At 33.6% G+C, this 26,749-nt stretch overlaps 1 pseudogene; it reads right to left on the bottom strand.

The window, feature by feature from the left end:
- Positions 1-17,998: 17,998 nt before the first annotated feature.
- Positions 17,999-26,749, bottom strand: part of LOC149565177 (uncharacterized) — a 92,579-nt pseudogene continuing 83,828 nt past the window's right edge.

Below are 26,749 nucleotides of genomic sequence, written 5' to 3'. Positions count from 1 at the left end.
TTCAAATAAAAATAATAAGTACAAAATCAAGAAGGAATTCATGAACTACAAGGACTACAAGGACAACGATAAGAAATCTTGTTTTATGGCTAAAGATTCTGATAATGTTCAGTGAAGATGAAATGGTATATATTGCTATAAAAGATGAATCTGATGATGGAGATATGATGGTACTTATCTTTCATGTTGGCAAAAATGATACTTGGATTATTTATAGTGGTTGCTCACATCATATGATTGGAGATAAAACAAAATTTGAGCGTATGGAATATTATGATGGTGGTAGTGTGAGATTTGGAAATTATGAACCTTGTTGCATAAAAGGAAAAGGATGTATTTCATTAACCAATGAACTTATACATGGTAATTATTATTAGGTTGAAGGACTAAAACATAATCCACTAGGTGTGGTATAGTTGAACAACATTGGAATCAAGGTAGAATCTATGAATGGGAAGGCCAAACTATTGGATGGAAAGGAAAATTTGGTTGGATCTGGAAAACAAACAAAAGGTAACCTATTTTATTTTGATCTTAGTAAAAGTTCATATTTTATTGCTCAAGTAGAAGAAAGTTGGTTGTAGAATAAAAGATTATTTCATGTAATTTTTTTTAATCTGGTTAAGATAAACAAACATAGAAGAGTATGAAGTATTCCTAGCTTGAGGAAACTTGATATTGGTCTATGCAAAATTTGGGTAAGATGGGAAAGACTAGTTTCAAAAGTAAGAACTATCATTCTGGAGAAGTATTAGAGATTGTGTATAAAGAATTATGTGGACCTATTGGAGTAGAGAGTTATAGAAGAGAAGAACTTTTCATTCTTTGTTGATGATTATTCTAGAATGATGAGTGTAATGTGTCTAAAAGAAAAATTAGAAGCTTTTCAAAAATTCAAGTGGTATTTGGCAAAAGTAGAAAAAAAAACTTGAAATAAGTTGAAATGTTCAAGATCAGAGAGAGGTGGTGAATTCATATCCAATGAATTAAATGAATTTTGCATTGGAGAAGGAATCAAAATTCAAGTATTAGCCCTTGATACATCTTAGCAGAATGGTATAGCTAAAAGAAGAAATAGATCCATCATGGATTGTGTAATAACAATTATGATAGAAAAGAATGTTGCATTCAAATAATGGTATCAACACTACACTATATACATTGAACAAAGTTTAGCTAAATAATGGCTCAAATGAAACCCCTTATGAACTATGGTATGGCTACAAATCTAATGTAAGTTATTTGAATGTATTTAGCAGCAAATGTTATATCTAGAAAAAATCTAGAAAAGAAAAATTTGATGTCAAAGGTGATGATGGCATGTTCTTAGGATACTCATGTAGAAGTAAAGCATACAAATGTTTGAATTTTTCTACTTGTAAAATCATAGAAAATGCACATGTGAGAATTGATGAGTTCACAAAAAAGAGTGAAGAAGAAAGCAACAAAGAGCTAAAGGATTATAAAAGATTTTTTACTATAAACTTGATACCCTACCAAATTTATCTAGAAGAAAGGAGGATTAACCTCTTGAGTCCCCAAAATCTCCAATAATTACCAAGTTGTAGACAGTGCAACCCAAGTCATAGGTTGAAGTACTTGAGTCAGAGGCTACCGAGCTAGTACAAACCAAGTCTGATGGACCCGAGTCATATACAATGGGCCCTAAGCTTGATATTGAAGTTTGTGAAGAAATCAATGAAACTCATTGCAAATGTAAAGAAAATGTGTTAGCAAAATATGTTAGAAGGCATCATGCACCTAATCAGATCATTGGAGACAAGTCATATGGAATAATGAAAAGAAGCAAATTGAAAGGTGCATGCTTACTTGCTTAATTTGAACCTAGAAATGTTAATGATGCATTGAATAATGAAAGTTGGATTGAATAAATGAATGAAGAAATAGAACAGATAGAGAAAAAAAAACTTGGACTCTTGTTCCTAGACCCAGGGATAAAAATGTAATTGGTACAATGTGGTTATTTAGAAACAAGTTGAATGAAGATGGAAAAGTTTCTAGAAACAAAGCAAGGTTAGCATGTAAAGGATATCCTCAAGAAGAAGGTATTCATTATGGTGAAATTTTTTCTCCTATTACAATATTAGAAGGTGTTAGAACTTTATGAGCTAATGCATCTCATTGAGTATTTAAATTTTATCAAATAGATGTAAAATCTGCATTCTTGAATGGAATTCTTGGTGAGGAAGTCTACATTGAACAGCCTAAATGTTTTGTAGATCCTACTAAAAAGGACATGGTTTGCAGATTACATAAGGCATTATATGGTGTCAAGCAAGCTCCCAGAGCTTGGTATGAAAGACCTCATAATTATTTGGTACAGAGTCACTTTCAAAGAACAAATGATAATGGTATTCTGTATATCAAAGATGGACTAGACAAAAAGAGTGTGATGGTAGAAATATTCATTGATAATACTTTATTCACTAGAAATGTTGACTTGTGGAAGGCATTTTTACAAGAAATGAGTAAAGAATTTGAGATGTCTATGTTTGGTGAGATAAAATTCTTTGTTGGATTGGAGATTCAATAGAAGAAGGATGGTATTTGCATTACTCAATCTAAATATATCAAAGAGATTCTATAGAAATTTGGAATAGAAGATTCAAGACTAGTTGGAACCCCTATGTTTAGTGGATATAAAATTTCCAAAAATGATGATTCCAAAGAGGTAGATTAGACCACATATAGATAAATGATTGTAAAATTTTAGTATGTAGTACACACAAGGTCTGATATTGCATTAGTAGTTGGTATGGTGCCAAGATTCTTAGCAAATCCCAAAGAAAATCACATGATGGCAGGTAAAAGAATCATGAGATGTCTAAAAGGTAATAAAGAATATGGTTTATGGTACAAAATAGTAGGTAATTTATATTTAAAAATATTCACAAATGCTAGGTGGGTAGGAAGTATTGATGATAGAAAAATCACTAGTGGTGAAGCATTCTTTCTTGGTAAAAGACTAGTGTCTTGGACAAGCAAGTAACATAATTGTATCTCTCAGTCCACAGCAAAGACAAAATATGTGCCAATAGTAGTTAATTTTTCTAATATTGTTTGTTTCAAAAAATTGAGGGTAGGTATGGGGACAGAGATCAATGATCCAATAGTTATATATTGTGATAACACTAGTGCAATCAATATATCAAAGAATCCAATGATGCATACCAAAAAAAAGTACATTGCTATATCATTTCTTTAGAGAATTTGTACAAGATAAAGAAGTCAGATTAGAATATGTAAATGCAAAAGAAAAAAATGCAAATTCACCAAGCCACTACCTAAGGATGCATTTCTGTATCTAAGAGGTGAGCTAGGGGTTATTCCCCTATCTAAAGCTCAATTAATTAATTTTAGTGATGCATAAACTAGAGCATGTTGAAGATCAATTAATTGTTGGAGTATTGATAAGGGAATATTGCAATGAATCAATACTTGAGGTACATTGATATTAACTAATTATTGTCTTTGGCATGAGATTTTTTGAGCAAAGTTGCTAAAGAGAGTGGAAGTCAAGGTGACCAAATTTCTCATGCCATAAGTTGTTTGGATTGGAGTGAGTTAACATGGTATTAGCAGGTCCATTTGCAGTAACTTCAGTCAGCCAAGGCCGCTACATACTCACATTTGTTGATGACTTTTATAGATTTACTTGGGTCTTCTTCCTTCATCATAAGAATGAATTAGTTCACAAGCTTCAAGAATTTAAGACTCATGTTGAACACAAGTCAAGGAAAGCCATCAAAGTATTAATAGTGGACAATGAGAACAGATATGTTGACAGAAGACTTAAGAACTTTTACAGAATTGAGGGGATTGATCTATAGAACTCACCAGCATTTAGTCCACACAAGATAGATGTTACAACAATGAGGATTAGGACTCTCAAGACCATGGCAAGTTGCATGATAAAGGCCAAGTCTCTCGATCCTACACTTGAAGTTGAAGCCATTAGTAGTACTAATCACATACTTAACAGATCTCCTCATCCAACCTTAGATGGCAAGACTCCTTTTGAGGCATGGTGCAGCAGAAAATTAGTTGTGAGTCACCTTAGAGTCTTCGGTTGTCTAGCATGGGCAAACCTTTCTTCCAGGAGTTGCAAGGCACCGACACCTAGGCCTTGTACCTTTATCTGTTATGAAGACAATGTGAAGGATTACAGACTTATGGATCCAGAGACTCATAAGATTTTTGTGGAGAAGGATGTTCACTTTGAGGAAAGTTCTCCCAGCTTGTCCTCTACTCCTCTCCACACTTCATACATAGTGGAAACTGATAGTGACACCAAGGATAGTGCTTCAACAGGTTCAGACACGTGGAGTTCTATCGACAGTTCCAGTGAGAGGTCACATCAATCTAGTCCATGTGCTTATATTGCCATAGTGAAATGTCCATCACATCTTGTTACATCTTGTCTTCTAGCTCCAGCTTTAGTTGACTTGGGAGACAGACTTGAGGACTTACATCTTCTCATTGATGATGATTCTTCTATAGTTGTTGTGAGGGCTCACTCTGACCCTCATGTCCATTCTCTACATGATCAATCTTTTGAGGTTGGTGTGGTTGTAGATCCTTATGAAAAACAATTAGTGGATGTCTCTTTGTCAGTAGAGGAGACAGATGGTTCGGTGGAATAGGTTTAGTAGACATCCTTTCCAAATCTGCATTCATTCTTTTCAGCACAGTTGGAAGGGGTGAACTTTAGTATCAGTATAGGGATACTTGAGTAGGTTTTAGGGCCAGCACACATCTTTAGGATAGTAGCCTTTCCATTGTTTCTTCCTAAGGGGAGGAACACCATTCTACATTCTTGGACTAGCTTCTTCATTGGAGCAGCTTTCACTTGCTAGTATTCTTCTTTTGGGGGGGGAGCCTATTTAGTCTCTCTTCCTTCTCTTATTCTCTTTTGTATATACTGGATGTATGTCATAATGGGGGGGAATTGATTACTCCATCCATTGATGCATCCTCTTTCATCTCTCTTTTTGGGGGAGGGTTTTTCCCTTGAGGTTTTCCCTCTTTCCCCACTTTATGGGAGATTGCATTTCATTATGTACATGGGTACCTTACATGGCCTAGTAGTCAAGACTCATTATTCATCTTCATCCTAGTTCGTAAGCTTAAGCACATTCCCCTAACTTGCACTTAAGGGGGGGTGTTGGTGTAAATGTGTACTTTACTATTTACACTTACTTAAGTTTACTTAGGTTAATGCATTATTTAATTATATTGCATTATTTTATTATTTTTTATTTGTGAGACACTTAGGAGTTTGTACACCTTGTGAGTTGTCATGTTGACAACATAGGAGTACACAACTCTATTTGAGCATATGGTGTCTACAACACTATTTTGCGTGTCCCCCCTTGTAGACTTATCCTCTCATCACCACACTTACTTTTGTGCTTAATGGAGGATAATCCATATCTGGTGGACATGTGTTTGGTTGTATGACACTTCATGGTGCTAACTTCTATGCATTCCAGAAGCTCTCTTGAGGCCTTTATATTTAGGCACTCCTAGTGTACTCATGTACCAAGTTATTGAAAATAATAAAATAATGCACTAACTTAAGTTAACTTAAGTAAAGTGTAAATAGTAAATACCTATTTACACCAACACCTCCCCTTAAGTGCAACTTAGGGGAATGCACTTAAGCTCACAAATGCATAATGGGTCTCAGCTACTAGGCCATGATAGGTACTCATGTACAAAAGAAATGCTAAAATGATGCAATGCAACCTCTCATAAAGCGGAGAAAGAGGGAAAACCTCAAGGGAAAAACCCTCCTCCAAAGAAAGAGATAAGTACAATAGAGAAAGAGAGAGAGAGAAGAAGACCTCATAAGAGAAAAAAATCCCTCCCAAAAGAAGAAGAAGAGAGAAGTCAAGGGACTCCCCTTTCTGCAACATCCCGCACCCCCAAGAGATCTCATAAATAATTATACTTGATCTCGGTAAAGGGTTTGGTGAAAATATTAGTGACCTGCTCTACTATAGGATAGTACTGAAGTGCAATGATCTGCTCACATATAAGCTCTCTGATATAGTGCATGTGAACCTCAATGTGCTTTGTCCACTGATGTTGAATAGGATGCTTAGAGATTTCAATGGCACTTTGATTGTCAGAATGAAGAACTGTTGGCTTAGGTAGATTGAATCCAAACTCATCCAGGATATGCTGTAACCAAAGAGCCTCTATAGCTACATTGATAACCCCTTGATACTTAGCCTCTGTGGAAGAAAGAACAATATTGTTTTGCTTCTTACTTTGCCAACAACTAGGGTTGGAACCAAGGTGAAATGTGTACCCTGAAGTAGACTTCCAAGAATCTAAGTTTACTGCATAGTCCGAATTTGTGTATCCAATCAACTGAAGCCCTGTACCTACTACATAATGAATCCCATGTGTATGTGTACCCTTGATATAGTGCAAAATGCATTTGGCAGCCTTCCAATGAAGCTCATGAGGTTATTGCATAAAGCATGAAACCATACCAACTGCAAAGGCAGTATCAGGGCATGTGTGTGTCAAGTAGATAAGGCTCCCAACTAACTATCTATATAATGTCACATCAACAAGTGGAGTTGTGCACTTAGCCTCTAGCTTGACACCTGATAGGAAGGGAGTAGGAGTAAGTTTATAGTCACTCATGTGAAACCGTGAAAGCAAGTCAAGAGCATACTTGGGCTGTGAAAGTGAAATCCTAGCTTAAGACTGTATGATCTCAATGCCAAGGAAGTAATGTAGCAGACCCAAGTCTGTCATGGCAAATCTATCTTGAAGAGAGGTCTTGAAACTAGCTATGATGGATGTAGTGCTCCCTATAATGATCAAGTCATCGACATAAAGCACTAAGATCAAGTGAGAGTCATCTTGTTGAAGAATGTAAACATTCGAATCAGAATGACATCTTGTGAAACTTGTTGAGAGGAGAAATGAATCCATTTTGGAATACCAAGCCTGAGGAGCCTGCTTTAAACCATAAATAGACTTCTTTAATCTACAAACCATAGTAGAATCCTGTATGAACCCCTGTGGCTGCTCCATATAAATTTCCTCATTAAGGTCACGATTCAAAAATGTGCTCTTAAGATGCATCTGGTGTACAACCCATCCTTGAGCTACAACAATTGCTAGTGTTAGGCAAATGGAGTTTATTTTGACAACTGGTGCAAAAGTCTCTGTATAGTCAATACCTGGAACTTGCGAGAAACCTTTAGCAATGAGTCTAGCCTTATGTTTATCAATACTTCCATCTGCTGTAAATTTGGTTTGATAGATCCACTTGCATTGAATCACTTTTCTTCCCTTAGGAAGGGGAACTAAGTCCCATGTGTTCTTTTTCATCAAAGAATTGTATTCTTCCTCCATAGTTGTATCCCATTGTAGAATCCCTGATGCTTCCTTAAAAGACAGTGGATCTGAAGCAATGGCTATGTATGCATGTGGAAATGACTTGTTCTGTGACCTTGTTCTTCTAGTATCAAAAGGATATCCCACCAATGAACCTGATGCATCAAGGGTCTATTGTACCCAATGAGGTTTAGTGGAAGAAGATGAAGGAATGTCCTCAACTATTTGTTGACCCTGCGAGGGTGGTGTCCTACGAGTTAAGGTTAGAGGAATTTCATCTTCTGAGTCACTTTCATCACTATGATCACTATCCACATAGGAGGAAGAAGGAGGAGTTGAAGAAGCCAAACTTGGGCATGTCTCTTCAAAGTGAAAACTCCTCTCATAGAAGATTTCATGAGTCTCTGGATCCATTAATTTATATGCCTTGAGATGATCAGGATATCCAACAAATATGCATGGTTTGCTTTGTGGTTCTAATGCCTTTCGCTTTTGTGGAGGTATCCTAGCCCATGCTGGAGAACCAAAAACTTTGAAGTGCTTAACACTTGGTTTCCTTCCACACCATGCCTCAAAAGGTGTTATTCCATCTAAGGCCTTATGTAGACTTTGGTTTTGAATGTAGTTGGCACAGCACATGGCTTCAGCCCAAAACACTTGATCGAGAGACTTGTGTTGAAGCATGCAAGTAGTCATTTCTTTAAGTGTTCTATTCTTTCTTTCAGCTACACCATTTTTCTATGTCGCGTATGCAACTGAATGTTGAAGATCTATCCCCTCATGTGTACAATAGTCTATAAGTTTGGAATTGACATATTCTTTGCCATTATCTGTCCTTAGTATCTTGATGGCTTTCCCAAATTTCTTTTCAACTTGAGATTTGAATGTGATAAAGTTGTCAAAGACTTCACTCTTATGACCAAGAAAAAAGACCCAAGTGTACCTTGAAAAATCATCAATAAATGTGAGAACATAGCGGGCCTTACCAAAAGAAGGTATTGGAAAGGGGCCAACTACATCACTATGTACCAATTCTAGAATAGTAGTTGCTTTCCAAGACTTCCCCTTGTCATATTTTTCTTTCGGATGTTTACCTGCTTCACAACCTGGACATACTCCCTCTGAAAATTGGACTTGAGGTAGACCAATGAACATTTCCTTGCTGCTTAATTACTGAAGGTAGTGATAATTAAGGTGTCCAAATCTATCATGTCATAGTTTACTTTGAGTGCTTGAATGAGTCAACAAGGCAAGAGACGTGGACTTAGGCACTATATGTGAGAAAGAATAAAGTCTTGTCTCATGGTTTGCCTTTCCAATCACCACCATTGAATCATCTTTGAGATTTTTTATCACTACTATGTCGGGGAGGAACTCTACTTTATTGCCACATCCATAGTGAGTGATTTGATAGATGGAGAGATGGTGCTAAGGCTAGGAATATGAAGTACATCCTTGAAGATGTCATTCTCTAACTCAACATTCCCTTTACCTTCTACTTTAATTTGAGTATCATTTCCCACATAGATGTAAGGTACATTTGAAGTTTTTAAAGAGGAAAAGTGCTTCCTTGAAGCCCCCATGTGATGAGATGCTCCAAAATCTAGAACCCATTCTTTCGGATTGTTTGTACTTGCAACTAATGCTTGGCCCTTGCCCTTTGAAGTGGATGAAGAACCTTTGTCTTTGTATGCATTAGGAACATCAATTTTGTGTTTCCTCATAATGTTTACCAATTCATCAATTTTCTTATCTTTGCACTCATGTTCTTCGTGTCCATTCTTCTTACAATAGGAACATGTTTTCTTCTCCTTCTTGTTAGAATTGTTCCCCTTTTTATTGTTCTTTGAAGAAGATTTTCCTTGTTGTGAAGAAAAATTTTGAGTAGAAGAAGATTGACTTGTGGAAGATTGTTGTTTTGAGGAGGACTGTTGTGTGTCATCTAGTTGCTTGGCCTTCCAATGCTTCTGCTTCTTGTTTGAGTTTTTGCCACTTGAATTACCTTGATTTGCTACAAAGGCTTTATTTTTGGAATATTTGAGAATTCCCATACCCACTAGATTGTCATGTTCAAGGATCAACATTTCTGAGAATTTCTCAAATGAAGGCTTAATATAGGCACTACCCATTGTTAATTTGTGTGTATTAAAGCTAGAAACAAAATGAGCATATTTAGATGGAAGATGAGTCATGATGTGTTTGATCATCTTTCCATCTTTAATGGGTTCTCCACAATCATTTAGCTGTGCCCTATACATTTCTACTTGGGTAAGATAGTCTTTAATTGTGTCAAAATTTCTAGGATCCAACTTGAGAAGTTTATCCTCTATTGTATAAGCCATGTCTTCATCTACTATCCCATATAAAGCTTCTAGTTTAGCCCAAACCTCTATTGGATCTGTAAGCTTCCTGATGTGAAAATTGACAGGATCAAAGATATTTTTCAACAAGGTTCCTAGGGCCATCTCTTGTTTGGATTCCCAATCTTCTTTACGAGCTTCATCAACATTAGCAGGAGGTTTCTTGGCTACACCCCTGACATAACGCCATAAACCTTTTTCTACCAATGGCTCTTTAATATTTTCTTTCCAAGTAGAATAATTATGTGGAGTTAACTTTGAAAAAGAACCCATGATGCAAGAACTCAAGATAAAGGAGACACAGTACACACACCCCCTTTTCACTCAATCAATTAATCCCTCCCAAATAAATGATTTTTGCACTTTATATATAGTGCGATTACAATGGGCCACTTGCCAAAATGGACAAAGTGGGCTTTCTGATTTGACTGATTACAACCTCTGTATAGAGTACAAATCTGGACTATTATAATATAGCTCAAAATTACAGCAATTGTGAAGCATTACAATGCAAAACAAGACCTATTTTTGGAAGTGATACTTTTGTCCAAATAAGAATACAATCTAACTACAGATCTAAAAACTAGATGAAAAAATATACACTTTCAAAAAAAATAAAACCTGAAAAGGAGTCCAGATGAGCCCGTACGATGCGTTTGAAGTTGCAAAAAGTAGGATTAGACAAGTATAGTCATGAAAAACTGTGATTTCTAACCAATCCGAGCACCAAAACCAGAAACAAACTGCACCACTAAAAAATTCAAGAAATTTTACCCAAAATTAAAAAAATTTGCACCTGATTTGGAGTCCATATGACCAAGTTATGGTTGTTTGAAATCGAGCTCCAAAATCAAAATTGCAAATGAAGAGGGGTCTTCAGAGGAAAACACTGTGTTAAATTTGACATCCAAATGGCCATTGTAGCAGTTCAAAAATGCCCTGGAATGATGGTTAGATGACTGCCAATTTTATGCTTAGGAAATTGTGATGTCAGCGAAAACTCAGCTTCTGATGATGTCACCGCTGACATGGTAGTACAAAATTTTATGAAAATTTGATGTGGCTGACAACTGGAAACTTACATCAGCATTGATCTGGCTCCACGTGACAGGAGTTTGAGCTAGTGTATTGCTGACTGTGCAGGCTACGTGGTGCTGACTGTGTCAGTCGTGGTAGACAGCAGGTCGACGTTGAGGAATCAGTGATCATTGTGTGGCATGATCTCTCTATGATGCATGCCACTATGCTTAGGAGGGTAGGAGTTTTTATCACCATTGAAGTCCCAATGTTCGTTGCCAGGATCGGCAGTAGTGATGCTAAGTTGTGTATTTTCAATGCCAGAGAAGGATGAAAGTCCGCTGGTGTTCTCAAAATTTGTTCCACATTAGTGGGGGAGTAATGCCAGCTGGTGTATAAATATAATAACCCGCGATAATTTTCACAAACACAAGCATCATCGAAACCTGGGAAATGGAATGAGGCAGCCAGTGTGTCCATAGAGCTAACCAGTATTAGGTAGTTCGTGCCTAGAAATAAGATGGTTTGTGGGTTTAATTAGCTCACACTGGAAATAATATAAACCCTGCTAAATATAATAACAATTTCCTCCACCAAAATAATAGAGGGCCAAACTGGGGTGTCACTGCCTGGTTTGGCAAAATAATTTTCGCTGCTGGACTATATATAAAAAAAATTTTGAAAATGAAATTCAAAAAATGCCCAAAAATTACAAAGATGAAATTAATGCAGATTTGAACAAGAATTAATCAGATCAAATAAAAAATCATACCCAATTGCAAATTAGTGCCTTTGAGTGCCAGTTTGCAAAAAAAAATTTCCTTGCGATCAACTTTCACCTAACATAGGTGAATTTATAGTCAATCTTCACCAAATCTTAACTCTAGATGCAATGGCAAGGTTCGCTTCAGCTCTAGACGCTCCCAATTTTAGATGATGCTCCGAATCTAAATCGGGTCCCTTAAAGAGATGAAGCAACAAGGTCTCCAAAGGCTATGTGATGAGTATCTCCCTTAGCTCTAATACCATGTAAGAATCTGTGTTAGGGCAGAATTTCCCCAAGACCAAGGAACTCAAAACACAAGCACAAATTAGACCAGAGTATGATTAGAATAATTGTATAGTATTCAATTCTATGTACAAGTACACTAGGAGTGCCTCAATATAAAGGCCTTTGAGATGCATCTAGAATGCCTTGGAATCAACACGAAGTCCAACAACTAGGTACATGTCTACTAGATATGGGTTATCCTCCATTATGCATGAAAGTAAGTGCGATGATGAGAGGATAAGCCTAAAAAGGTGAAATAGGCACATCAGTGTTGTAGACAGCATGTGCTAAATTAGGAGTGTGAAAAATTGTGTTGTCTACATGACAACTCAGTGAATGATGCAAACTCCTATGGTGTAGATAGCATGTGCATAATTAGAGTTGTGTACTTCTATGTTGTCTACATGACAATTGTAGAAGATGCACAAACTCCTAATTGTCTCATAAACAGAAATAATAAAATAATGCAAAATAATAAAATAATGCACTAACCTAAGTTAACTTAAGTAAAGTGTAAATAGTAAATACCTATTTACACCAACAATGTCAAAGAGAGAAATTTTTTTTCATATCTCTTAAAAAGACTTGTCAAAGAGGGAGAATGAATTTGGTAGAAGTTCTAGAAAACATAAGTTTTCTTCTAGAGGGAGAAACCAAAGGTAGAAAGAGTTCATACTAATAAAGGGAGTTCTCATGGATGAGAGTCAAAATGAAACTAAGGAAATGTTCCTTACTTTATTCTTGATCCAAAGTTTCACTGTGTTATGACATGTTGTGTTGCCATCAATGTCAAAGAGGGAGATTTTTGAAACAATTAATTAATTGTGTATCATCTTTGATGTTACAAAAAATGTCATATCATTTTCATTCAGTATATACTGAGCTCACTTGGGCATTAAAGACAATTTTCTATGGATACCGAGTGTTCCAAAGTTGGTTTAGTTTAGAAGGTAATATCTACTTATTTCACTCAGGTACCAAAGAAAACTCTGTGGAAGATGAGTGTTAACTGAGCTCACTCGGTTGATGAAAGAAATTTTTTATGGAACCAATGTTAATTGAGCTCACTTGGTTACCAAATGAACTATGAGACTATACAATGTTGACTGAGTTCACTTGCTTAACATGGGAAAATTGTTTTTGAGTTAGTGTGTATTGAGAAGGTTTGACTAATGAAGGATTTTCTTGTTTTGGCATATTGAGTTTAATTGATTTATATGTTGGTTCTATCCAACTGAGAAGATGCATATTAACTATTCTAAGTTGTATTTTAGTCAACTTGACAATATGAAAGATGTAAATATAAGGTCAAGTTGAGGATTAGAAGTGTGTGAACCCATCGAAGATAATTGAAGATTTAATGATGCTAAGAGGAAGCAAATTAGAAGGATAAGAAGAATATCCTTGAGAAGCTAAAAAGATATATTCAATAAATAAGAATCAATCATATAAGTTGGAATTGAGATCTATAATTAGTAAATTCTATTGCATCCAAATTAGGCCATGTTATTGTTACTCTCTAACCATTCTAGCAGTGATCTAAGTCTCTTAACAGAGCTAGCTTAATAGCTATTTGTAACTCCTCTAACAAGGTGACATTTCTATTGACGTGTCTAAAGACCTCTAACAAGGCCACTCCTAACAAGGTGATTAAATCCTTTAATAGGGTCACACCTAATAGTATGTTTTCTAACCTTGAATAGGGTTGGCTCCTAATAGGGCTCACTTCAGAAGAGTGCAAATATGTAAGTATTTGCAATTGGTGGTTTTTCCTAAATTGGGCTTCCATGTTAAATCTTGTTGTTGAATGTGTTCATGTTATTTCTTTTATATGTTTTCAACTAAGATAAAGTAATAAGCAATCACATATAACATCTTGAGTTTTTCATGATAAGTATTTGCCAAGAAAATTCAATATTAACTTAGTTTCAATATTTTAGTGTGTTTATCAAACATCAGCAAAAATTAATTTTTAGAGATTATTTTATACTAACATCTAAGGGATCTAAGATTTATTTTTGTAGTAAATGATTCACCCCCCCACCCCGCCACAGTTACTCCTCTTATATTTCCAATAGTTTACTAATAGGAATTATAGTTTTTTTTTTAATATTTGGCTACAAGGAATCTAATCCAAATTTATTAATTTCTTTGAGGTTGAAGAGAAATGAACTTGCAATCCCATGTCATATATATTAATTATAATCGTGCCATTTGAAGCCCTTATAGAAGGGATTCTAATGATTTCTTTAGGCCCTAATTTTATCTTAGATAAGGATAATTCAATTAAATCCAAATTAGGTTTATATAATTAAAAATAAATAAGATGGATTTTTTTCCTAATACAACACTTTTATAAAAAAAAATTGTCAAGGGCATTAAGGCTCCTTAGTTATCTAGAAGCTTCATTGACCTTCAACCATAGAATCTAATTTTATTAATTAAAGAAATGACATTCTCCCTCTATTATTGCTAATTTTTGCATAATCTAAATAATCCAATTGTCCTTCAATTTGGTCTATAGCTGTTAGGTCTTTTTGATTAGCTAAATTGATCAAATATTCCATAGAATAGTTTTTTCCTCTTAATAAAATCATTTATTTTACTTGAAATTTATTTTGTCAATGGAAGGGAAAGAGATGAAAACTAGGGCCAAAGGCACGCCTAATAATCAACCAACCTTCTTGAGTTAACACAATATAAAAAACTGACAAAAGGACAACACCAAAAAGGAGAGAGACCCAAAAACCTTTCATTGATTCATCAATTTTTACATGCCTAGCTATGAGGCCTTCTAAGTTACAACAAATACAAAGATTAAAATGCATAGGAAAATAACCTCCACGATGTAAGTTTTGTCATCTATTTTCTAGATTTTACATCCCACTCTTATTCCTCCTAAACTAACTTCTAAACCTAAACTAAGACCCTTTATTTATACTTGCCAGAATGGCTTACAAATGATTCTAGATCATTATATTGATAAGGACAACCACATAATGGTCTATATGCATCCCAATTATTTATCCAATACATTAAATCATGGCCCCAAATTTAATACACAAGTCAGCTCACAAATGAGAACCAAACAGACAACTTGGTGAAAGACATCACAAACAACAACAATAACAAAGGTCACTAATGAAATCGATGAATAGAAAACATAAACACTTGGTCAAAGAATAACCTGAGCCAATCAAAAAATAAAGGTGGAATAACATATATTGATCCATTCAACAATGAAATCACTAAGCAAGTCCACAAGTATAAGTGAGCACATTTCTATCATGCAGGATAGCGATGCAACCCAAGATGCTCATGCATTAGTCAACTGAGGTTGAAAAGAAATAATTCTCCTGAATTATGAGTGGGTCACAACCTAAGTTGAATCCAACTCATATTGAGAAATCAATGTAACACATTAAATTAATCTATCCTTCTACTTTACCAAATACTCAAAGTAATCATTTCCCCTTGTACTCTTATTGACTCTTTTATCCAAAATATACTCTATCTCATTAGTATAGATCTTAGGATAATCACTCAGTACTATAAGCACATTATCAAATTCCTTATACTTGTAAAAGATGAGTAAAATTGAATATAGGAGATATATCCATGTCATTATGTAACTCAACTTCATAAGAATTACCACTATCAAACTTCCTTAAGATTATATAATGACCAAATTTCATCATCTTTAACTTACTATTTGTGCCAAAAGGAAATATACCCTTCTCTAGATGAACCATTACCTTGTGACCAACTTTAAAACTCATATTTCTCCTTGAGTTATCTACAACCTCCTTGAAATTTTGATTACTCTGTTCTAACTTATGTTTCAATTTCTTATGCCAAGACTTCATGAATTTGGAAAATTTTATCACCTATAGCAGTTTTCTTTTGTTCTCAAACAATATCCCTCAAGTCTGACATAGCTCTAGGCTACCTTTCTAGTACTTATGTTCATAGAATCATTATATGGAAAATATTCATGTGCAAACACTTAATCTTAGTTACTTAGTTTATCCACAACTACACATCTCCACAAAGTACCCAAGCTTCTGTGCACAACCTCTATTTGTCTATCACTTTGCAGATAAAATGTAGAACTAAATATCAACTCAATATCCAACTTTTTGTCCAAAGTCTTCCAAAAATTAAAAAAAAAACTTATTGTCTCTATCATAAATAATACTCCTTATTCATCCACACAATCTAATAACCTCTTCAAAGAAAATCTTAGTAAAATGCTTTGTGTCAAATGTCTTCTTACATGGTATGAAATGTGTCATCTTAGAAAATATATCAACAACAATAAAGACAAAATTGTTTCCTCTTGTAGTCCTTGGGAAGCTAAGGACAAAACCCATATCGATGTCACTCCAATGTTTCTTAGGTACTAAATTAGGTGTATATAATCTAGTATTTTGACTTACTCCTTTTTCAAATTGATAGATTCTACAACTCATTATAGACTTCTTAACATCCTTATACAACTAAGGCCAATAGTACTTCTCCTTAAGAAAGCTCAAAGTCTTATCCACACCAAAATTTCCAGACAATCCACCAGTATGATTCTCCTTGGGACTCTCATAGATCCTCTTATTATACACAACTAAACTCTTTTAAGCAACATGTTTATCCCTAAGTCATATTGTCTATTAGTGTTAGATGCTAAGTCATTAAAAAGGCAAGATTATTAGGTCTTTACTATGAAAAAGTCATCCTATATAGGTCGAGCTAACTATTGAAGAATTCTAAATATTCCAAGTCATGAGATAAGAATTAATTATTGTTGAGTGAGCTAATGGTCTTTGCATGCTCCAGTGATAATAGTTGATGCTGAGTGAGAAAAATGCTTAATTATTTAGTGCATATCAAGCATAGTTCAGGTTGAGGGACAACATAATGAAATAGTTTATGTGGTGCATCGTGTTGTCTATTAGTGTCCAAAGACTTAGTCATTTACTAGGAAAGGATAAATAGTCATCACTTTGAATGATTCATCTAGTAAAGGTCAAGCATAACAAAGGACTTGTTTATTTTGCATTACATGCTAACCAAGGTAGTGATGGTTGCTCAACACCCTAGTTAAGACTGACCATAAATGCAAGCCAAGTTATTTTAGTGGAGACTAAGTAAATTGGGAAGATAGTATTTGCTGAGTAAACAAAGAAAATATGTATATAGAAGTCAAGTGCCAATATGAATGACAAAGATGATAGAGTGTTAGCATATTCAAATGTTGAGAAGTTTAGCTTTATCATATGAGTTCGTAATTGTACAAAAAAAATTGTAAACCATTATGGCCAACTTCGATATGGGATTAAATATTTGTAGAGACAAATTATGCATCATCACATAAGAGAATGATCACAAGGTATACAAACCAACCAATCAAAAAAATAGTAATAAATGGAAAAAGATGATGAATTGAAAACCATTGAATGAGATCTAGAACTTTCAAAAAAATCTATTAAAGGTGGATTATAACCCTAGAATAAAAATTGCTCAGAATTAAGCCGGCATATTATTTTAAATTATATATTTTAAGTAATTATGGTCTCTTATCAATTGTAAGGATTCTTCCATTTTTAATTTTCCATTCAATTTTCTAATGAGAATGTAGACGGAGTGACCTTTAAACTTCCATGAAGATCTATAAAGAGAACCAAGTTGAATTCAAGATAAGATTGATATGGACATACATCTTGTTTGCTGAGATTGCAAATTTGTACCAAATATTGTATATGGAGTTTATGGGCATACATCTCAACCATAGGATTTCTCACTTCCTATGGAGTTCATGAGCATAAATCTCATTTATAGGATAGGGCAACTTTTATGAACTTAGACATATAGATCATCCACAAGTTTGTCCAAAAATTGATCTGAATCTTAGATATACATCTCACTTATGAAATTCTCCATTATTGTAATAATTTTTAGTATTATGAATGAAGAGAAGTTTCTATATGGTTTATTATGTGTTTAGAATACCACTATTTCTTTCTTTTGGTATTGTCATCTAAATTGACAAAATGATTCAGATTAGTGGTATCAGAGCCAGGTTTAGGTTCCTCTTCTAGCTATAGTTTTCAAAATTGGTTTCCTCCTCCATCTCATAGGCTTCTTTGCATATGGCTATAACCAATTTCTAAAGTATTGTTGTCAATTCCAATTGCTATTGAACTCTTAGATTTGAAGATTTTTTTGCAACTTCCATAAGACAATACATCCACTAGTCCAATATTCCTATGAGAGAAAATGTGCCTCCAAGAACAACACAAAGATGTGTAATATGAGTGGAACCATGTTTGTCCTCCTTGGTGGTTATAGTCATTGGAGAAAGATCATGTAAAATCTATACAACTAGAAAGGACCTTTCATACTCCTTTGTTGGAACATAGTACTCTATCATATAAAATTGATTGGTTGTTAAAACTTCCCAAGATAGATAATTGTATTCGGTAGGTACAACCTTCACATAATATTTAAAATTCTCACTGGTATCTTGAAGAATGTGGGCAATTCCATCTAGAGGATTGTGTATTCCAGGGTATTTTTGACTAAAAGAAAGATAATGAGCAATGTGATTGACATTAATATGTGTGTCATCCCCAAATATCTACTAAGCAATCATAATATTCAAGCCATGCACTGAAATATAGAAGTTTCAAGCAACCCTCTGAACATTCAAAATACCAAAAGCCTAACATCCTTCACTACTAACTAGTGGATGCTTGACATATTTTACCATTTTCTTAAGATCATTTCCAAATCTATGTAAGTGTTAACTATCCTTGTGATGATCAATTACACCACTGTGATCATGGGACGTATGCTCTTTTTCTACAAGATCAAATATGTATTCATATCCAACTAGGAAGGAGAAAGAGCCCTCCTACAGACTTAAGTGTGTTGTTCTTGGGGTGTGGCAATGAGCATTGGATCACTGTAATGGATCCTCCTAAGGAGTTTTTCCAAGCTCCCAAGGATGGATAGATATAGCATTATATTAAATGTATGGCTACTATGTTTGGAAGTGAAGAGGATTCTATAAAGGCTATGTATAGTATTTGTTTTGATCGATTTTATGGATTTGGATGTCAAGTCTCAAAGGATGTAGCAAAACAACTTAGGGACACACTTGGACTCTGGCATTGATAAATAAAAAAGGTATGGTACTATTGTTGTTGGAAATCAAAGAGGAGGATGAGAATCTCACCAATTTTGATATCTCATATTACTTCAAGCTAAAATATGGAAACTATGGAGAAGTGAGCGAGGAAGAACTTGTGTTATGTTGTCACAAATGGTGGAGCTACCCAAAAGTAGAGGCTTAGTAAATCTTATTTAGAAGTACATGATAGTGAGGATCAAGCATTTTTGTGCTTAATGCTATTTGACTTAGAGGATATGAACTTGTGGATTTTGTTTTTAGAGATGGAGGGAAGGCAATATCAATTTTTGGAACAAAGTATAATGACACAAAATTTTAGAAGGCAATTTGTGGAATTAAAAATAATGTGCTTACATACTATAACATGATTGTATACATTTTGAAAGGTATATGGAAAGGAAAAATTGATATAATGCATAAAAATCACTTTCAAGCAGGTTGGTAGAATCATTATGGAATGCACATCATTTCAAAGGTGATAAGAAAATGGGGCCCATTCCCTCATAAGAGCAAATGAATGATAAAAATTAAACTAACACATTATTTTAAATTATATATTTTAATTAATTATGGTCTCTTATCAATTGTAATGACTTATCAAATTTTATTTGTCCATTCAATTTCTAATGAGAATGTAGATGGAGTGGCTTTTAAACTTCCATGAAGATCTATAAAAAGGACCAAGATGAATTTGAGATAAGAATGATATGGACATAATCTTGTTTGCTAAGATTGCCAATTTGTACCAGATCTTGTATATGGAGTTTGTGGACATATATCTCAACTACTAGATTTCCCACCTCCTATGGAGTTCATGGGCACACATATCATTTAAGGGATAGGCCAACTTTTATGAACTTGGACATACAACTCATCAACGAGCTTTTTTCATAAATTGATTTGAATCTCAGGTATACATCTCACTTACGAGATTCTCCATAATTGTACATAATTTTGAGTTTTATGAATGAATATAAGTTTTTGTATGGCTTATTATTTGTTTACAATAACACTATTTCTTTCTTTTTGTATTTTCCTCTAAATTTACAAAATGATTCAGATCAAATATGTGTGTGTGTGTGCATGTGAAACTTATAGAGGAGAATGTGTGTGTAAACAAATGCACAAGTGAAAGAATAAAACAAGGAAACAATAGAGAAAGAAAAGTTAAGTATGGAATCATTTAGATAAGGGAAATCAAAGTAGTAAAGGAATAAAAGGAGATATTATATTGAGAGATAAGATCATACATTGTATAGAGGAGATCCAAAATTATTTTGTAGAGAAAACTGAGGATTGGATACTAAATCAATTCTAAATTAGGGAAAATCTCTTAACCAAGTGATCCTAATAGATCTATGTAAATATACTAATAGAGTCCTTACTTAATTGTAAGTGTGAAATCCTTTAATAGGGTAGGACTTAATACTCTCAAAGGATTTTATAGAGAAAACCCCTCACAGGGTAAATCATATATCATTATCAAACATTGTAAGCCTAACATGTTAACTTTATTGTTGTAATAGTGAAGATTTGTAGATTTCATTCCCACCCCAGTTTTACCTTCACATTGAAGTGTATTTGGGTTCCTAAATCATTTGTGTTATGAAAATTTCTTGGATGTGAAATGTTTCATTTACTATATAGCATTGCAATTTTAATGTTAGATTTAAGATATGAGATGAATTAAGTGTGAATTTGGTAATTTGGTTTTATGAGTCAAACTTGAAGATCTTGATTCCCTCCCCACCCCACCCGCCCACTTCTTAGTATCTTATCTCTCAATAATCCTCCCAAACTATTGGTATTAGAGCCTAGTTATCTTGAAAAAGTATAACAACTTAAGAGAAGCAGATCATGGAGATGGAGGAATAAATATTGGGAAACAATCATTGAGAACTAGATGATTGAAATCCATATCATATTGCAACAACTTGAAGGTGAAAAAGAAGAGTTATAAAAAGAGATAGAAATTCAGAAAAATGATACTCAATAAAAGGATGTAGATACATAAGGACTAGTTGATAATGGAGAGACTAGTGTTAAAAGTGAAGTAGTAACATAACTAGTTGAAAAGAATGGTTCCCTAAGAAAAGAGGTAAAAGAACTCAAGATAGAACAGTAAACTCAAGTAGTATTACTATGTGAAGTAATAGAACAAAAGAAGAAAGATGGAGAAGACAAAATTATGGTTGAAAAAGACAAAAGATAGATGGTAATCATAATACTTGAAGAGAGATCTTTTGAAGTAGAAAAGCTTACAAACAATTAGTTGGACATAATAAATCAATTGGTAGATTCTACTCAGGAAGAAAACATAAAATACATGGAGATCATAAACCTAAGGTCATAAAATGAGCAACTAAGAAATGAGTTAAGGCATGAAAAGGGCCTAATCAAAAGAAAGAACAAACCAAGTGAAGTTATCAAACACTTTGAAGAATTGATGAGATCACCTAGAAAAAATACCTTTGGATTGGGATACAAAAAACACTTTTCATCTATTGAAAAAGGAGAATCATTACAAAGAGGAGAAAAAAAGAATGCTAAATCCAAAGGAAAATGTACATTTCATCATTGCGGTAAACTTAAACACACAACAAACATTTGCAAACACAAGAGTGGTATGAAAACTTCTAAACGTAAGTCTATTAGTAATTGTTCTAAATGCAAGAAGATAGGACATCAAGCACATGAATTCAAATAAAAGAAAAATGATTCCTTCACTACATTTCAAGGAACTACTATAATAATAAAAAATATGGACATAGAGATCATGAGTGTAGATTAAAGATAAAATCAAATTAGACACTTTAGAAACACACACAAGCACCGTGAAAAGACAATTATTACAATTAGAATTAAAATAGATGGTATAGTTGTCACTATTGTGGAGAATATGGTCACATCCTAGAAAATTTCATCAAGACACATTTTAGAGGAAATTAAAAGAACTAGTTCAATGGAGAAATAGTATGTTTTAGTTGTCTCAAAGCTATACATATCAATAAAAATTGTAGAATGATAGCACAAACACAAAATAATGGAAAATAAAAAGTTAAAGGAAAGAATAAATGGATAGAGATAATGAGAGCTAGAAGCAATGGAGAAAGAAAAGCCAAGATCACCCAATATAATAGATCAGGTGATCACACCACATCCAAATAAATAAAGAAGGTATGTAGGAATTTAATATTTAATGATATATTTTACATTATTTCCTAACATAAGATGTGCTAAAATTTCATATCTACATAAAAAAAGATGCATCAAGGACAAATCCATATATCATTTTCAAATTTCAGTATACATTTTTATTTGCCAATAAATTTTAGAACTCCCAAGTGATTCAAATGAAATCAAGGTGATTCCAACAATGAATAAAGAAAATCAAACTAGAGCATTGAAAAATTTGTTCACATTAGTAAGTGTTAGTTTTTTGGTGCTGAGTAAATTGTTTTTTGAAGATATCATAGAATAGTTTATCTTTTAAAAACCCTAATCAAAATGGCATCATCAAGTAGTGAAATTTTGAAGGACAACAATGCTCATATTGTGAGGGATGACCAGTGTTCTCCCCAAAACTTTAGGGGTAGTATAATTGTTGAGAATATTGATGATGCTATTGGTTCCCTATTGTCAATTCCACCCAAAGTTTTATCTATTTAGGATGCAAGATCATGTTACCTATGCAAGGTAGGAGATATTGGAGACTTTGAAATAAAAGTAGATTATGAGAAGTTGTGTGACAATGGGGTCTTGAAAGATGAGAAAAAAGTAGTTAATGAGAAAATGACTTACCTGTGTCGTAGGGTTCCCTAAGGTTTTCAAGGTTGAATGGATAATGGTCATGACCAGTCACATCCAAAACATGAAGGTATGGTTTGAATTTGGACCTATCAAGATAAAAAAGGCTATAATACATTAAGTAATTAGTTACCCTACCTTGGATAGACCCAAAAGCATAAGGAGTGCAACAAATAATAAAATTGAAAATTTGACCAAAGAAAAGCGGAATAGTAGACAAATGTCAATTAATGGGATAGAAGATCTTGTAATTGAATTTTTCATTCATGTGATTGCACACAAGTTTTTCCAATCTAGCCAATTGAACAACATTCCATGGATTACATTAGATTTGAAGATTGTCAATAAGGATCATACTCATGACCTTGTCGAGCTACAATTGCAACAACTATTACAAAGCCTAGAGGTAATTAGGAAAGAAAAGAATATATCATGTAAGTTAAAATCTTTGCTACTAGATTCATATTTCTCTATGCACATAATTTATTTCCTATAATTGGAATAGTATCATGGGATAGGAACCAACTTGTTATTGAGTAATTAAATGAGTTGAATTATATCTTGGGAGACAATTTTGAAGCTATAATGGATAACTATTTTGAAGAGTTCAAAAATAAAATAAAAAATAGAATGAGAACACCTAAGTCAATTATTGAAGAGTATTATGATGAAGTATGTATTGTACTAGACATAGGTTTTGTATATGTTTAGGCAGTGATACTAAAAACTACATGGTTAAGGCTGTTGCCTTATGAAGTTAATCTTAATGAGATAACAACATTAGTAACTACACTTTTGATCATGGATGTTGATGCAAATGCCAAGAAATTTGGCACATATGAAACAATAATGGAAAAGTTAAATGTAGAATCCAACACTCCTAAGGCCAAGAAGAAAATAAAATGAAAGATTGGTGAGGAAAAGAAGAATCAAGAAGGGGAAGGACTAGGACAACCTGTTGTAGATGAGGAAGGAAAAGGAAAAGAATTGGCTATTTTTGAGCCGAAGGCAAAAAGAAGAGAAAGGTAATAATTGTTGATCCTAAGGTTAAATCTGATCTTAGTACAAATGTGAAGAAATTTGTCACACCTCAAAAGCCAAAAGTGAAAATCTTAATAAGATCAAAGACATTTTAGCCCACATTTGTAAAGACTGAAGGAAACCCATCAAAGAAAAGACTAGCCATCTCACCAAAAAAATGTACACAAGAGAGGCTAAGGATAAAATTGATCATTACACAGGAGGAGGAAGATGACAAAGAGATCGAGTTGGATAAACCAAGAAAATTACAAATTATAAAGAGATTCCCTGTAATGACTATAGATCAGGTATGTGAGAAAATTAGAGAATGAGGAAATTTTGCAAGTTTTAAAGATATTAATTATGATTCTTTGAGTAATGACGATCAAGTTAAGCTTGAATAATCTATGATCACTATGATGATTAACTTTAGACATACACCCTTGGAATTGGGAGATGGATTCCTAACATCTTTGTACAAATAGATAGATACCAAATGAAAGTGGGCACTATCTAGAGAGAAGCAAACAATAGATATTACATTGGCACAAGCTATGCCAAATTTGGGGAAGACACATATGTCTATAGCCCTTAAATATTCAGTAAAGAAGTTTATGCCAAGAGATAGGGCACACAAAATTTTGAAGAATAAATCTCATGAAGTTGAGTAGGATAGCATCAAGGTAGGGAAAGAGGTATATGGAGTGATTACTCCAATAGTAGAAGCCAAAGAAGGAAAAGATGAATTGAATTTGAGCATGCATATAATGAAGAGGTTACTAAATTAATAGAAGAGATTAAGAAACTAGTACATAAATATGAACAAAAGGAGGTTGTTACTATCAAAGAAATATTTGAAAAACCTTCATAGAACCTAAATGTTCTCACTAAGGAAGACACGAAAAGTTTCATGATAGACACAAATCAACCTTGTGCAAATCTAGTTTTATTACAAGTGGTCGATTATCCAAAGATTGAGACTAAAAAGACTAATACCACAAAAGTTGCATCAATATACAAGTGCCAAGAAATAGGGCAAGGAAAAAATTTTGTTTACATAATTAAATTGTATTCTTATCCTTCAAGAAGAAGAGAGGAAAGGAGAGGATGATAGAAAAATAGGTAACACCAAAGGAGAAAGAGGCTTCCCTAGCTCTTGTACAGTTTTTGAGTGAAAAGCCTGTAATATGATTGGAGAGGTCACTTGAATAGAAGGTGATACCTACTCAGGAGAGGTAGCAACAAGCAATGAGATGAAGTGAGAAGGTGAAATAATTGTAACTTTTACTACTTAGTGAGACAACCCCTAGATCTCAGATATTGACTCAAATAGATGATTTTGATGATGAGTTAGTAAGTCTAGATGAGGTAATCACTTTACCCATGTATGAATTGATAATGTGACACTTGAACAGATGTAGGAATCACAAACCTTTTTGAGCCATAAGGAAAAATAAGAACAACTAAGGATAGAGAAAAAGAAGAAACATGTACTACACACTATAGGAGACATTTTTTTGGATGTATTTGGCATAACTAACTTAGATGGTCAATATTCAATTTTGGATCAATTAGTAAATATAGTCAATTAAATTCAGGTAGAGGATATAAAGACTAATGATAAGCTAATGTTAGTAGTTTGAAAGAAGGTTTGAACATAATGTATTGGTGAAAATATCTCAAGAACTTGTACATAAACAAGAAAAGATTTCCAAATTATTTTTTAAGTTAGAGTTTTTTTTAAGACCATTCATTCATTTTATATGAAGTTGAGTGATTCCAAGGTTTTTATACTTGAAAATCAATGTTCCATTGATTTATTGAACTTATATATGGAGCAAGTGCTAGTTCATTGGGAAATAATGCCAGTTTAAGGAACTAGTTAGCATAGGTTAACCAAGCTCATGGTTAGGGATAGTGAAAACAAAAATAAGTTGATCTTAATTTAATTTCAATTACTACCCCATTTGGAAATAATCTGTAAAGAAGTATCTATTGTAGAGGATATTTTGAAGAAAGATACACATTTTGCACATATTGAAGGTTTTATTGATCTAGTTTTCGAGCCAAAAATATAGTTTCAAGTTTTGGAGAAGATAAAGGAATAGTGGAATAAAGGCTATGTAGACATTCTGGCAAGCCATAAACACTTTTTGACAAGCATCACCTAACCCTAGAAGTCCCAAGCCATCCAAAAAAAATAAAAATGGGGAAAATGAGAAGAAAGGGGAAACATAAATGGGAATAAAAGTAGAAGTCAAAGACATCAGATATTACATATTTAGACAATAATCTTTGGGGGAGTACTTTTGAGTGCAATGATTATGCATGAAAAAGTGCTTTTTCCAATAATGGAAAACGGGGATATTATTGAACTCTAAGCCTATGTTGTTTATTAATCTCCAAACACTTAGTCATTTACTTGGCAAGGAGGAATGATCATTACTATGAAAAAGTTATCTAATAAAGGACAAGCATAACAAAGGACTCGTTTATTTTTCATTATGTTTCAAATAAGATAGTGATTATAGAGCACCCTAATTGACTTTGAGCATATATGCATGCTGAGTTATTTTGATGGAGAACGAGTACATTTGGACGACAATATTTACCAAGTAAATAGAGAACATATATATATATATATATATATATATATATATATATATATATATATATATATATATATATATATATATATATATATATATATATATATATATATATATATATATATATATATATATATATATATATATATATATATATAAGATGGATTCTAACCCTAGATTCAACATATTTGTGAACAAATGCACAAGTGAAAGAAGTGAACAAGGAAAAAATATAGAAAGAAGGGTTAAATTTAGAATTAGTTCAGAGAAGGGGAATCAAAGAAGTGAAGGATTAAAAGGAGATATCATATTGAGA

This window comes from Cupressus sempervirens, chromosome 3 (assembly GCF_028749045.1).
Source record: "Cupressus sempervirens isolate cs-2001-9-10 chromosome 3, ASM2874904v1, whole genome shotgun sequence".
In the NCBI taxonomy this organism is placed as follows: Eukaryota; Viridiplantae; Streptophyta; class Pinopsida; order Cupressales; family Cupressaceae; genus Cupressus; species Cupressus sempervirens.
This window is presented reverse-complemented; position numbering and strand designations above follow the sequence as displayed.